Source organism: Carya illinoinensis, chromosome 5, assembly GCF_018687715.1.
Source record: "Carya illinoinensis cultivar Pawnee chromosome 5, C.illinoinensisPawnee_v1, whole genome shotgun sequence".
Classification (NCBI taxonomy): Eukaryota; Viridiplantae; Streptophyta; class Magnoliopsida; order Fagales; family Juglandaceae; genus Carya; species Carya illinoinensis.
Window position 1 is genome coordinate 15,830,078 of NC_056756.1, and position 11,828 is coordinate 15,841,905.

The window sequence follows — 11,828 nt, forward strand, 5'->3', positions numbered from 1 at the left end:
TTTTGAAGATGAAGTCCTAACAATCTATGGTTGGTTTTTGAGAAGTAATTATCCTCTTCACAGATCTACGCTCTCCCACGTAAATAAAATGAAAGATTGATGGCCATTAATATTAGAGAGTTGGAGAAATTGTTTGTTCTTGGGAAAAAAAATGGTGGATGCGTTAAAGAGGATGTTTTCAGAAGGTGGATTTGTTCAAACTTGGAAAAAAATGGTGGATTTATGTTAAAAAAGGACATTTTCAAACGGTGGGTTTGCTTTTAAAAATGTTGGGTTTGTGATAAAAAATTTTAAAAAGCCACATAGGCAGAGTGTGTGGTGTTAGCAAAGTGGAGGGCTTAAGTGTAGAAGAACTCTTCTAGAAATCCATGATTTTGGTTAGATAATGAGCATTAAATTGGTAGAGACCCATTAAAAACTCATGTAATTTCATTATTTTATGATGGAAGAAATTAAAGTTTGGATATTACATAGATTATGGTTCGTACTCCAAATTAATTATTCTTGACTCTATGCATTTTATGGTTGTGAATTTTTTCAAATAAGGAATATTGAACATGAAAGACTGAACCATTGCGCTCTTCTCTTTCTTAAAGAGTAATTCTACATGTAATCATTTAGTAGATAAATACCGCATAATGGCTATAGGTACATTCTCTACTAAATTTCTACAATGGTTTAACATGAGATCTTTACATATTTGAATACTCCAAATCCAGCAGCACTGCCTATGACGTGCAAGATATATAGGGCAGGAGAAAGAAGGCATGCACATGAGACAATTGAAATTGCGATAAAACGAAAGAAAACCCGTTCATATATAGCAAGTTCGCTTTTATCAAGTTTTTTTTTTTTTTTTTTTTTTTTTTTTTAAATGAGCTTTTATCAAGTTGATAAAGAATGAAGTTCATTAATGTAGAGAGCGCTCTATTCCCCATTTTGCGTTCGTGGGTTTGAATGCTTGTATATAAGTTTGACCAGCCTCATGCAGAACTGGTTCTGCGGCCTACATTTTAATTATTAGGTAGGATTAAAATTGACCGGCCCGTTAATTTTTGGAACAGCTTCGGTAACGTTCCCTATTAAACGTTTCGAAATCTTGGGACGGGTGCTCTATTGAACATCCAGCCACTATAATCATCATCGATCTACCACATAAACTACCCCAATCAAGCATTCCAACTATTCCCATGTTAATTCGAGCAAGATGGTTTGTGTAAAAATCAATGCGATGATACTTCCAGGAAAAGTTGAAACAACTCTCTCATGTTAAATTTGGATAATCTGAATATGTTGAGATCATATGTCAAGCTGTGGCAAGAGATGGTTTGATAGAGTGCACTTGTAACAATAAGAGAGAAGAGTGCAGTAGTTCAGTATTTTGCGCCCAAGATTCATTCTTTGTAAAAACTCTCAGCTTGGCAATTTGTGTTTGTAGACTATGTTCATGTCGTGTCAAATCATGAATATTTGACTAAATGAGTCAACCAAAACCTAACATGTTAAGCTAAATAGGTCAAACCTTCAAACCCTAATCAAACTTCTTTAAATAATGGGTCTTATCGTGTCATCCATTTTAACCCATTTAATAATTAATTAGAAATATAACACAATTCATTTTAATCCGTTTCATGTAAATGAATTGAAATAATACGCATAATCCATTTGACATGATTAACATAATTTTATATAAAATTTAAAATATATATTATTAGTCGCTACTATATCTAAAAAAATATTAAGACTACCTACTAATTATAAAAAATATTAATATTTTTTATAATTTAACCTATAATAAAATTAATATTACAAACCCTATAATAACAAAAATGAACATAGATCCAAAATTGGAATCTCAATAATAAAAATATAATCATATAGATAAATATCAATGTTATAACCCAACAATAATCAAATTGTAATTTTGAAATAAAAGTTAAACGAATTATTGAGGGTTAAGCGTTTTGATCCGTTTATTATTCGTATTTTAACGGATCAACTCTTTTTGATCCGAACTCATTTTTATAAAATCCAAACCCACTAATTTCATTTCATGGTGGTGTTGGGTTTAGAAGCCGTGTCATATATTGTTACTCATACTCACATTGATGAGATGCATAAAATCAAGAATGAATCTAGAGTATGAACCATAACCTATATATATTGCCCAAATTCCAATTTGCCCATCATTAAAGAATGGAATTAAATGGGTCTGACTTTATAAGCTTTTAAAGATGGGTCAATAGTCCAATTATGTCACTTTATTTATTACACTAAATGGGTTGTACTGTCATCACCAAAACCTTATAATACTGGGCAATTTTTAGATTTATGATATATGCATGTCCACTAATTACGATATTTCTAATATGATCTAATCTTTCTGTCTCAAACTTTATTCTAAAATAAAAAACAAAGAAAAAGGAAAAAAAAATTGGAATAAAATGGAGAGAAAGAGGAGGAAATCTTCATTTGTCTACATGAACTAATTTGATTTTGTTGGGAGAGTAGTAAGTGGGAAAGAGGGAAGATATATAGAGATCAGGGAATTGGGACTGAAATCTAAACTGAGTTTGCACCTGTAAATTTGGTCAAGGCACAAATTATTAATATCACTGTACTCTCAAACAATTATAGGGTACGTGGAAGGAATCGGAGATCAGTACTTGAATGGATAAGTATTGTGAAGAGAGATTACCTCACTTGATCTCTGTAGCATCTAGCATCTGGCATGAAGTGATTGCGATGACCATCTTTGCCATTAATTGATGTCATTATCATCATAGATCTAACATGTGAATAGAAGATAAAGATGTAGCCAAAGATAACTTGCCGATTAATAGCTAGCAATTCATGTCATATATATTTAATATATCCTTGAATCTGAATATTTATATATAGCTATATATAAATTAATAGAAAGAAAGCATGCCGGCAAGTCATCCTTGGCTGCAGCACAGTACCTCCCATCATCCACATGTAAGACCTTGGATAAATAATATATCCCATGATCTCTATATGCCACGCAGTCATGTTAACTGACAACTTGATATCGATGATCTGCAACTCATGATGCAAGCACTTTCCACGTAGGAGGTTTTTATAAGGGGCTGAAGATCAAGATCAAGAAGAAGAAGAAGAAGAAGAAGAAGAATCGCCATGCATATATATTGTTCTGTGAGCTAGCTTTGTTCTGCAGTAAGGAGGAAATGAGGTTTGAAGGCAAAGACTGATGCTCTCTTTGGTAAAACTGAAAGAACGAGGTCCAAGGACTTCTTGATCGATGGTATTTGTTTGCATGCATACGCTGATCACCTATTTGTATAACGTGTTGGAGTGGGATTGAACCACTTGGATGCGTGACAGATATTGATAAAGAAAAACACTACTTATCATCTGTTACACCGCACACTAACGTGATTTGCCACGCTTGTTTTTCTATTTAAACATACACACACATATATATATATTTAGAATCAACAAGGATAATATATCTAATAAATATTTACATGATATAATTTAATTCGAAATAAAAATTTTAAAATTTAAATATTATAAATCAAATTTATAATTACTTGATGTAGATGATATATTTTTACACACGAACTCAAAAATAGAATAATCTATAAAGAAATATTACAAGAAAATCTTACACCATATACTTTCATCCAATCGATTTGTTAATTTTACATTTATATTTAAACACATACATATTAAAATTTTTCTAAAAATATTGTGTATTAGGAATAGAAATCAAATTAATATACATGTCTTTAACTTGGCTACGGCAGCAAATCGTGCCCGTTTACCGCAACATTCTGCACTTTCCACACACGGCACGCACCATCCGCAAATGACCTTATCGTCTGCCAAATTCAAGTTAATGATGAAGGATGATTTTTTTTCGTACAGCAAACGTGCGGCCAAAGAAAAAGCTATGCCTATGCCCGTCTAGATCTCTTAAATTTCAAGTAAAATCACATATAAGTATAATACTTTCGACCATTAATTTTGATCTTTATACCAACTAATCGCTGGATAATGGACACTGATACATAGCATTTGGCAAATTATAAAAACGTTACTCGATCACCAGCTAGCATGCATGCGTATGTCAGTCAGGAAATTAATTAAAAAAAATGGTGACAGGGAATTATAAGAAAGATATTCAACTTTGGGTTGTGACCGACGTTGGCATGGGGTGGTCAAGAAAAATGCAGAATGTTCAGAGATCAGTGATAAAATAAGTTGGGAAATGCTTAGGCCACTGATGGTTACCGCTGGTTTTTTTTTTCCCTTAATGTTTCAGAAAAAATTGTTTAAAATTATTATAAATTATTATATATTTTTTAAATATTTAAAAATATTTTAAAAAAATTTTTAAAATTTTTTCTTAAATCTAGGGGTTTTCCAGCGACAGCCACAGCTCTAGCGTGATCCAAAGAAGTTATGGGAGGGGAGATGGGCATTTGTGACGTAATTAGTGAGATGTGCGATGGATAGTGATATACATCATGGATATGGGTATGGATATGGGGGTGACGTGATATACGATGGGCTGCCATCGTGCACTCTTAGAACTCTGGTTCTCTGAACTCAGCAGTCCCTATTTTCCGACCTTTGAGTTGACACTTGGCATATTGCGTTATGCAACACTCATTTGCTTTTAGCTAAGGGAAATGTTTGATTCATAACAAATTTCACAAAAGGAATAAGTAGTTGATATAATTTTCTTTTGGTACGTGTGATTATAAAATTAATTTTTTTAATTTAAAATAAATTTACTGTATTATATAATCTAATTATTATGTTAGTTTGTAAATTTTATTTTTATAAAATCATTTCATGAATATAATATTTGTCACAAGAAAACTCTTTATTTACTCTTAATTATTTTTCACGAAAATAATTATTTCTTATTAAAATAATTCTATTTTCATCACAAATAGTCATTTTTTATTGTACTTAATACTTATCTAAATTAAACAAATAACCGAAGCAATGAGTTCGTTTCTATTTTCTTCTTCTACCTCAAACTTGCAAGCTAGTTAGTTGTTCATAGTGTTTGACATAATATTCTATGAAGCTAAATATCATTCCACCTTCTTGTTTAGAATGTAACACTCTACTTATCATAAAAAAAAATTGTGACACTCTAATAAATACTCTCTCTCTCTCTTCGAATTTCTTCTGTTTTCTAGGAATGGAAATTAGTGGAAACAAACAATTCGATCTACAACATTTTGACTGTAAATTTTAGTAGTAACTTTTCTACTCTCATGAAAACCACCAACAATAATATTATATAATATGCATAATTTACTCGCAAATGGATATAATATTATAAGGTTATATAATATTTGAGTAATACTATATATATACAGTCATAGATATACATTATATTGGTAATGGGTAGCCCCATGATCTATATTGTGTTCATATGGGTGGAGACATTATTAATTAACTCCCCATGACCACTACTGCACTTAATTTCAAGGAAGTTAATTAACCTCGCTTGAGAAACCTCTTTAAATAAGAGTTCTACATACATGAAATTAAGAAGGATTAAAAAGTGAATGTGCAAAAGAAAAACTCTCATCTCTTTCTAATATTTTCTAGAAAAACCATCTAAATCTCTTGATTTTAAAACGTGAAATTTTTTAGAAGACTTTAGAAGGTGATGAGGGCTGTAAGACAAGTAAAGATCCGAACTTATAAAAATTATGCTCATTGAAGTAATTCGAATTAACCTTATTTAACATTGATATCAGAGACTTTGTCACTTATTTTCACCCACATGAATATGATTATTTGTTGTCTGATACTTTGAAATGAATTTAAAAGCATTTAATTGATGATATGTCATGATTGTTTGTGTTTTGAAATTTTCATTAGAGGTTATGGTATAACATGCTTTAAGTTTGAATTCTCTACATGAAAAAATTTCTTATAATGTTAGAAACATGTCTCTTAAATTTGGTGAAATTTCATTATATATAGAAGAAATCTAAATCCCTAATTTTGAAGTTCATGTTTGGACTGTGATTTTGAGCTAACTTTTAACAAACCAAATCTTATTTTCTAGAAATAAATCTTATATGATTAGAAATCTGGGTTCATAAGCTTTAGTTTAACATATCATATGCTTAATTCGGACTTATTATAAGTAAGTTATGATCGATTGAAAATAGGAGATCAAAATTAAGAAAAACTAGAAACTTGGGTCAAGGAAGAAGACATGAACAATATTTTTTTTACCAGTCCCACTCTTGGAAACAGAGTGTGATCCACCCTTATACTTGAGGTGCATTTTTGCTCACTTATCAACATGCATACACATTAAGATGACTGAAATTTGTGTTTCGATATCGAAAAACACCGAAAATGATGGAGGTGATATGCACTCTCCGCCTTGGTAAGTGAAGTATAGACAAGACAACCTCTAGAGCTAAAACGAAGCCCACATGCATATGAGGCGCGTGGGGGCACATGCATGGCTTTTGGTATCCAATTTTTGTCACGTGTGGTACATGTCCTCTTGTGTTGGTGTCTAAAATTAATTTATATATTTTTTTAAGTCGAGAGCCGAAAAACTATTTTTAAAATTATTTTTAATAAAATGCTTAAATAATAATAATAGTAATAATAAATTACAGCTTGAAAAACATTTCCTTTCAAGAAAAATCATAAGGCGCATTCACTTCTCTTTAATCTCTTCTCATTTCCAAATTGATTTTCCAAATAGACATATTATATAAAAGTTTAATCAAAATCTTCGAATAGGTATATTAAACTACTACACCAACCCATAGCTGCCGCATATAAAAGAGCCAACTTTGGTTTTCTTAGAATAATCACATCTCATCCGCTATAAAAAAAATTTAAATTTTAGTTAAAATACACTATTTTTAAAATTTTATCTTAAATTTTACTAATCTTTCAAAAATCTTATACATCTCATTTCCTGTATTTTCTCTATTCTATTAAAATAATATTTCTCTATTTTTTTATTATTTTTTCTCTAACTTCCATTTACAATATTAACTACTCACTCTTTTTCTTTTTCCTATGTTGAGCAAAATCAACTTCTAAGTAAATTTTAAACACGAAACTGATTTTTTTTCTCCCAATACGAGAATATTTCTTAAATTATTACAATTTTAGAAATAATAAATATTCCCATTTTCCAACTGTGTTTTATTTGTAACGGATAAATAACAAACAAGATTATCGTTTTCCTTTTGATTTAACGGTGATCAAAATGATCTAAGCTTTAGCCACATCCGAAGGAAAAGAATAGATAAAAATATGTTTTTTTCACACATTAAGAAAAATCACACACTTGATAAACTGCAAATTCATTCTCAATAACTGAAATACAAAATTGAAAAGAGGTGAAATACATCCATAATATTTATCAATTTTACATACAAGTGCTACTATTGCCCATTCACAGTAGCCTCAAAACACAAACATAGAGTGTGAACAATAAAACTATATTATAATTAAAACTATTGAAAATGCCCATACACCAGGCCCAAAAGTTTAGTACATCTTGACATAAGATTGCTAAGAATTTTCTAAAATAAATAACCAAAACAAATAACCACGAGATCAAAATCAAAATAATCAAATTGGTTTTCTCAAATTTTCTCATACGCATCTCTAAATCAATTTCAAAAAATACAAATCAAACAAGCACAAATGCTTAGCCCCAATTAAACAAAGCAAAATGTCTATCAACTTCATAGCATACTTAAATGGTAAAGGTAGATTGAATAGTAGAACACATCAATTTCACAAAACATAAATAAAAAAGAACTAAAATCTGTATGGATTCATCATTGATAATGTAACAAACGGCATGTCAAATTCGTAGCACACTGCAATAGCAAAGTTAAATTGAATAGCAGAAGATATCAATTTCACAAAATACAAATCAAACAACCAAAATTTGGTCATTGATTATACAATTTTTTTTCCAAAACCTGCTCACAAGTTACCATTATAAACCCTAGAGAAGCATACATAGAAACCAATCAATAATAGTGGGCTAGGGTTATCGAGATCAATCTCAACATTCAACAATGGAGTTATAGAGACCCAAAATGGTAGAGCAACGACGAAATGGACAAGAAAGAACTAAAATCTAAAGGAATTTATCACTAGCAGTAAAACAAAACAACATGTAAAATTTGTAGCACATTGAAATGGATTTTTTTTTTCAATAGTAGAACACTTCATTTTCACAAAACACAAATCAAACAGCTAAAATTTGGTCAATAATTATACAAAAAAATTTCCAAAACCTACGAGAAAAATGCCATTATAGAAACCCTAGAGAAGCATAAATAGAAACGAATCTGTAATAGTGGACTAGAGTTTTTGAGATCAACCTAACATTTAACAATTACAGAAACCCAAAATGGTAGAACAGAAACAAACTGTAAGCGCAAAATTTCTCATTGCACTGACAGCATGAAGAAGAGATTGTGTGTCTGAGTTTGTGAGAGATGAAACCAAAATCGTAAGGTTTTTCAACCTTCATGAAAGAAAAATTTACCTATTTCGTGAAAAATTGCCATCGAAAGGGAGAGTGCAAGAGATGATCATTGTTCTTTAAGTAAGGGACATCGAAGCCACGGGAGGGGAAGAGAGAGAGGGATACTTGAAAATAATTAAAAATATGAAAGTGGATGTACAGTCATTCCCAAAAGGGAAACACTATATATAGCATAAAGTTAAACCTTAAAATAGGGAATGGGAGGAGGAAATAAGAGCTTCTCCTAAATAAATTGCCAAATTTGGAGAATAAGTATGTATGGGGAGCCTAATGTCAGTGCTCTTATGGCCAATTCTAAGAACAAAACCATAACACTTGAAAATGGTATGAATTTTTTCATTCGCAAAATTTCCTTTCTTGAAAATGGTATGAATTTTGATATCAAGCTTGCACATTATATAGATAACTGCTTTTTTACTCGCATAAATACTTTTATATACAACGCAACACATTTTGCAAATGAAAAACCTTGTTTAGTCACCTGCAAAGTTTAGAAACCTCCAATGATGAGTCTTATGCCTCAATAACTTGCTACTGAATGTTCTTAGAGCATTGTTAACGGATTATTCATATTAAAAAATAAAATGACTTTTTAACTGTTAAAGGTAAAAGTTGCTTGCAACAGATTAGTCAATATCAAATTCGCTAGCTTTTAGCTATAGTAAATGTAAAGATAAAACCTAATTTGGTTGTTATTGTACCGTGAGCAAATCTTTATTTTATTGTTTTTCTGTAACTCTCATTCTCTCCTCTAGATATTTTCAGAACGTTTGGTAGAATAAAATATGTTTGGATTGGAAAATAGAGTACATATAGTTGTTGGGTATAATAAAATATGGAAAAAAAATATAGTTGGATGGAAAATATAGAAATTTGATTTGTAATTAAGACATTTATATAGAATTTTAGATGAATTTAAGTAGACATTTATGATTATTAGCGTTAAGTGAAAATTGAAGAAATATAATTTTTAACCCATAATTTAATTAGAATATGATTACTAATTAACATATAATAGGTAGAATAGTAAAATATAATAAAATAAAATAAATTAATAATTAAAAAATTTTAATATTTTTTAATTATTAATTACACATTATTATATAATGAATAAATGGATAATCTAACGTGAAGATTTGATATGAATAGCCAAAATCAAATTCATCTTATATTATTTTATTATTATATAATGAAAAAAAAATTATTCTAATATGGAGACTAATGTAAATGGAATAATAAAAAACTAAATTCATTTTACATTTATCAAAAGTGTCCTTTAACTTTAAATAATTCATTAAAGATGCTCTTATTCAATTACCTATTCAACCAATCAAATATAATTAGTGCGTGCCCCCACTTCTTTCAAGACATAGCTTGCTTCCTAATGTGCCTCACAAACAAAGCCACCCATTACTTCCAGAAACCTAGGTTTTCAAATCTTAATGCCCTCCAAATATGAGGGATGACAATTGAAGGAAAAAAATAAAAAACAAAACACCACTCCCAAACATGTTTACTCCTAAACATGTTCAAATTCAGGAAATAACCTTATATGTGCAGCCATTCACTGACTTGAATTGCAGAGAAATCAAGCACTGAAAAGTAAAGGAAAGAGAACAACAAAAACCGTATGTAATACTAATTTGTGATTTGTACCGCAAATCTTTACTAGAGCTTCAAGCTCGAGAAGATTAAGTTGGCTGAGAAAGATCTCCTTAGACGAAAGCTAGAGTTGCAGGATTTCCAACTTGGTCAGCTGCACTTACTTCGTCGTCCAACCAACCTTCGGCCAATGTATGATATTTTCAAGCAAAGTCTCCTCCATCAAAACTGTGATACCACATGTTTACGTATATTTTAACTAAGTAATTATTGCATTTATTAGGGGTATGGGCGAAATTGTTTTGAATTTTAGATGATTTACCCGTGGTACTATTTTACAACTTTTAACTGTAAAATTTAATTCAATGTATTTTATTGTTAATTATTGATTGTTATTTAAGATGCTCTTTAATTTAAATCAGTTTACTGTTAGATTTATTACTTTATTTTATTTAGTTACTGTGTTTTAAATTGAGTTATCGTTTTAAATCCTTTTCATTGGATAAATTTTTAGACCCAAGATGAAAGGCTCGATCTCATTTCTTTCCATTCATTTTTTCTTTTTTCATTTTTTCTTTTTCTTCTTCCTTTTTCCCTTCTTTTCTTTCCCTCCCCTATTTTTCCCCGTGCGCGACCAACCCCCTCCCATTTTCTCTCCGGGTCTTTCTCTCCCGCCAGCCCAGTCATTGTGCACTGTCGGTTGTCATCGCCCACCTCACCGTCCTCACCTTACGCCGATGACCACCTCCACCTCTCAGCCCCCCCCCCCCCCCACACACACACTCTCTCTCTCTCTCTCTCTCTCTCTCTCTCTCTCTCTCTCCGCAACACCTGAAACCCACGAGTTTCTCCTTCTTGAGTCGTCGTCTACCGCTCTGGGACATTGCCACCACCACCAACCATCTTCTTCCTCACCAGCGACCTCCCCCACTCTAGTCTCCATCCCCATGGTCCCTCTCTCTCTCTTTTCCCGTGGCATTGGAAACTCATTCAGGTTCTTTGTCGTTACGCCTTTGTCGTGCCCCCATTGGCCACCATCTCTTCACAATTGGCCTTCCAGCAACCTAACCCACCCATCTTCAACCCAGATCCGCCACCCTTGAAACCCCTTGAGCAACATCTCCGATTTGGGCTTTTTGGCTTTTGATAGCCACCGACGACCAACCACCACCATTAACTTCACCAATACCTCTAAGTCCTTCCCTAGCCATCCAAAGTCTTCATTTATTCCAATTCAAAATTGGGTATTTTGAGACCCACAGCCGTTCCTTGGAAAACATAGTTGATCCACTGCTGCTCTGCCGCTTTTAGCGTGACCTTTGATCTTCTAGAGTGCCTTTCATCACTGTAAGTATTTTCCAAAGAACCTTTTGAGATTTAAATATATCTTGCACTAACAAATCTTTTGTGATATGGTTGGTTGTGCCGAACGTTGAGTCCGAGGAGTTGAAGGTCAGTTGGATTGGAAGATGAAGTTGTTTGTGTGATTGGATTATGTTAGGATTTGTTGGCTGTTGAATATTTGTGTCATGTTATTTATATTGCATAATTATACGCATGTTCATATTTTTAAATGCAAATTAAGTTTTCGCATAATTGCATGCATGTTCATGTATATATTTGAAAACTGAGTTTGCATGTGAGAAATGGTTTTTGGGTGCGT

General features: G+C 31.7%; 1 long non-coding RNA gene across 1 annotated transcript; it reads right to left on the reverse strand.

Moving 5' to 3' along the window:
- Positions 1-405: 405 nt before the first annotated feature.
- LOC122309559 lies at positions 406-3,421 on the reverse strand. The gene is made up of 2 exons (XR_006242456.1): positions 2,964-3,421; positions 406-2,788 (listed from the first exon to the last, which is right to left on the reverse strand). It is a non-coding gene; the product is annotated as an uncharacterized LOC122309559 (long non-coding RNA).
- Positions 3,422-11,828: the final 8,407 nt, after the last annotated feature.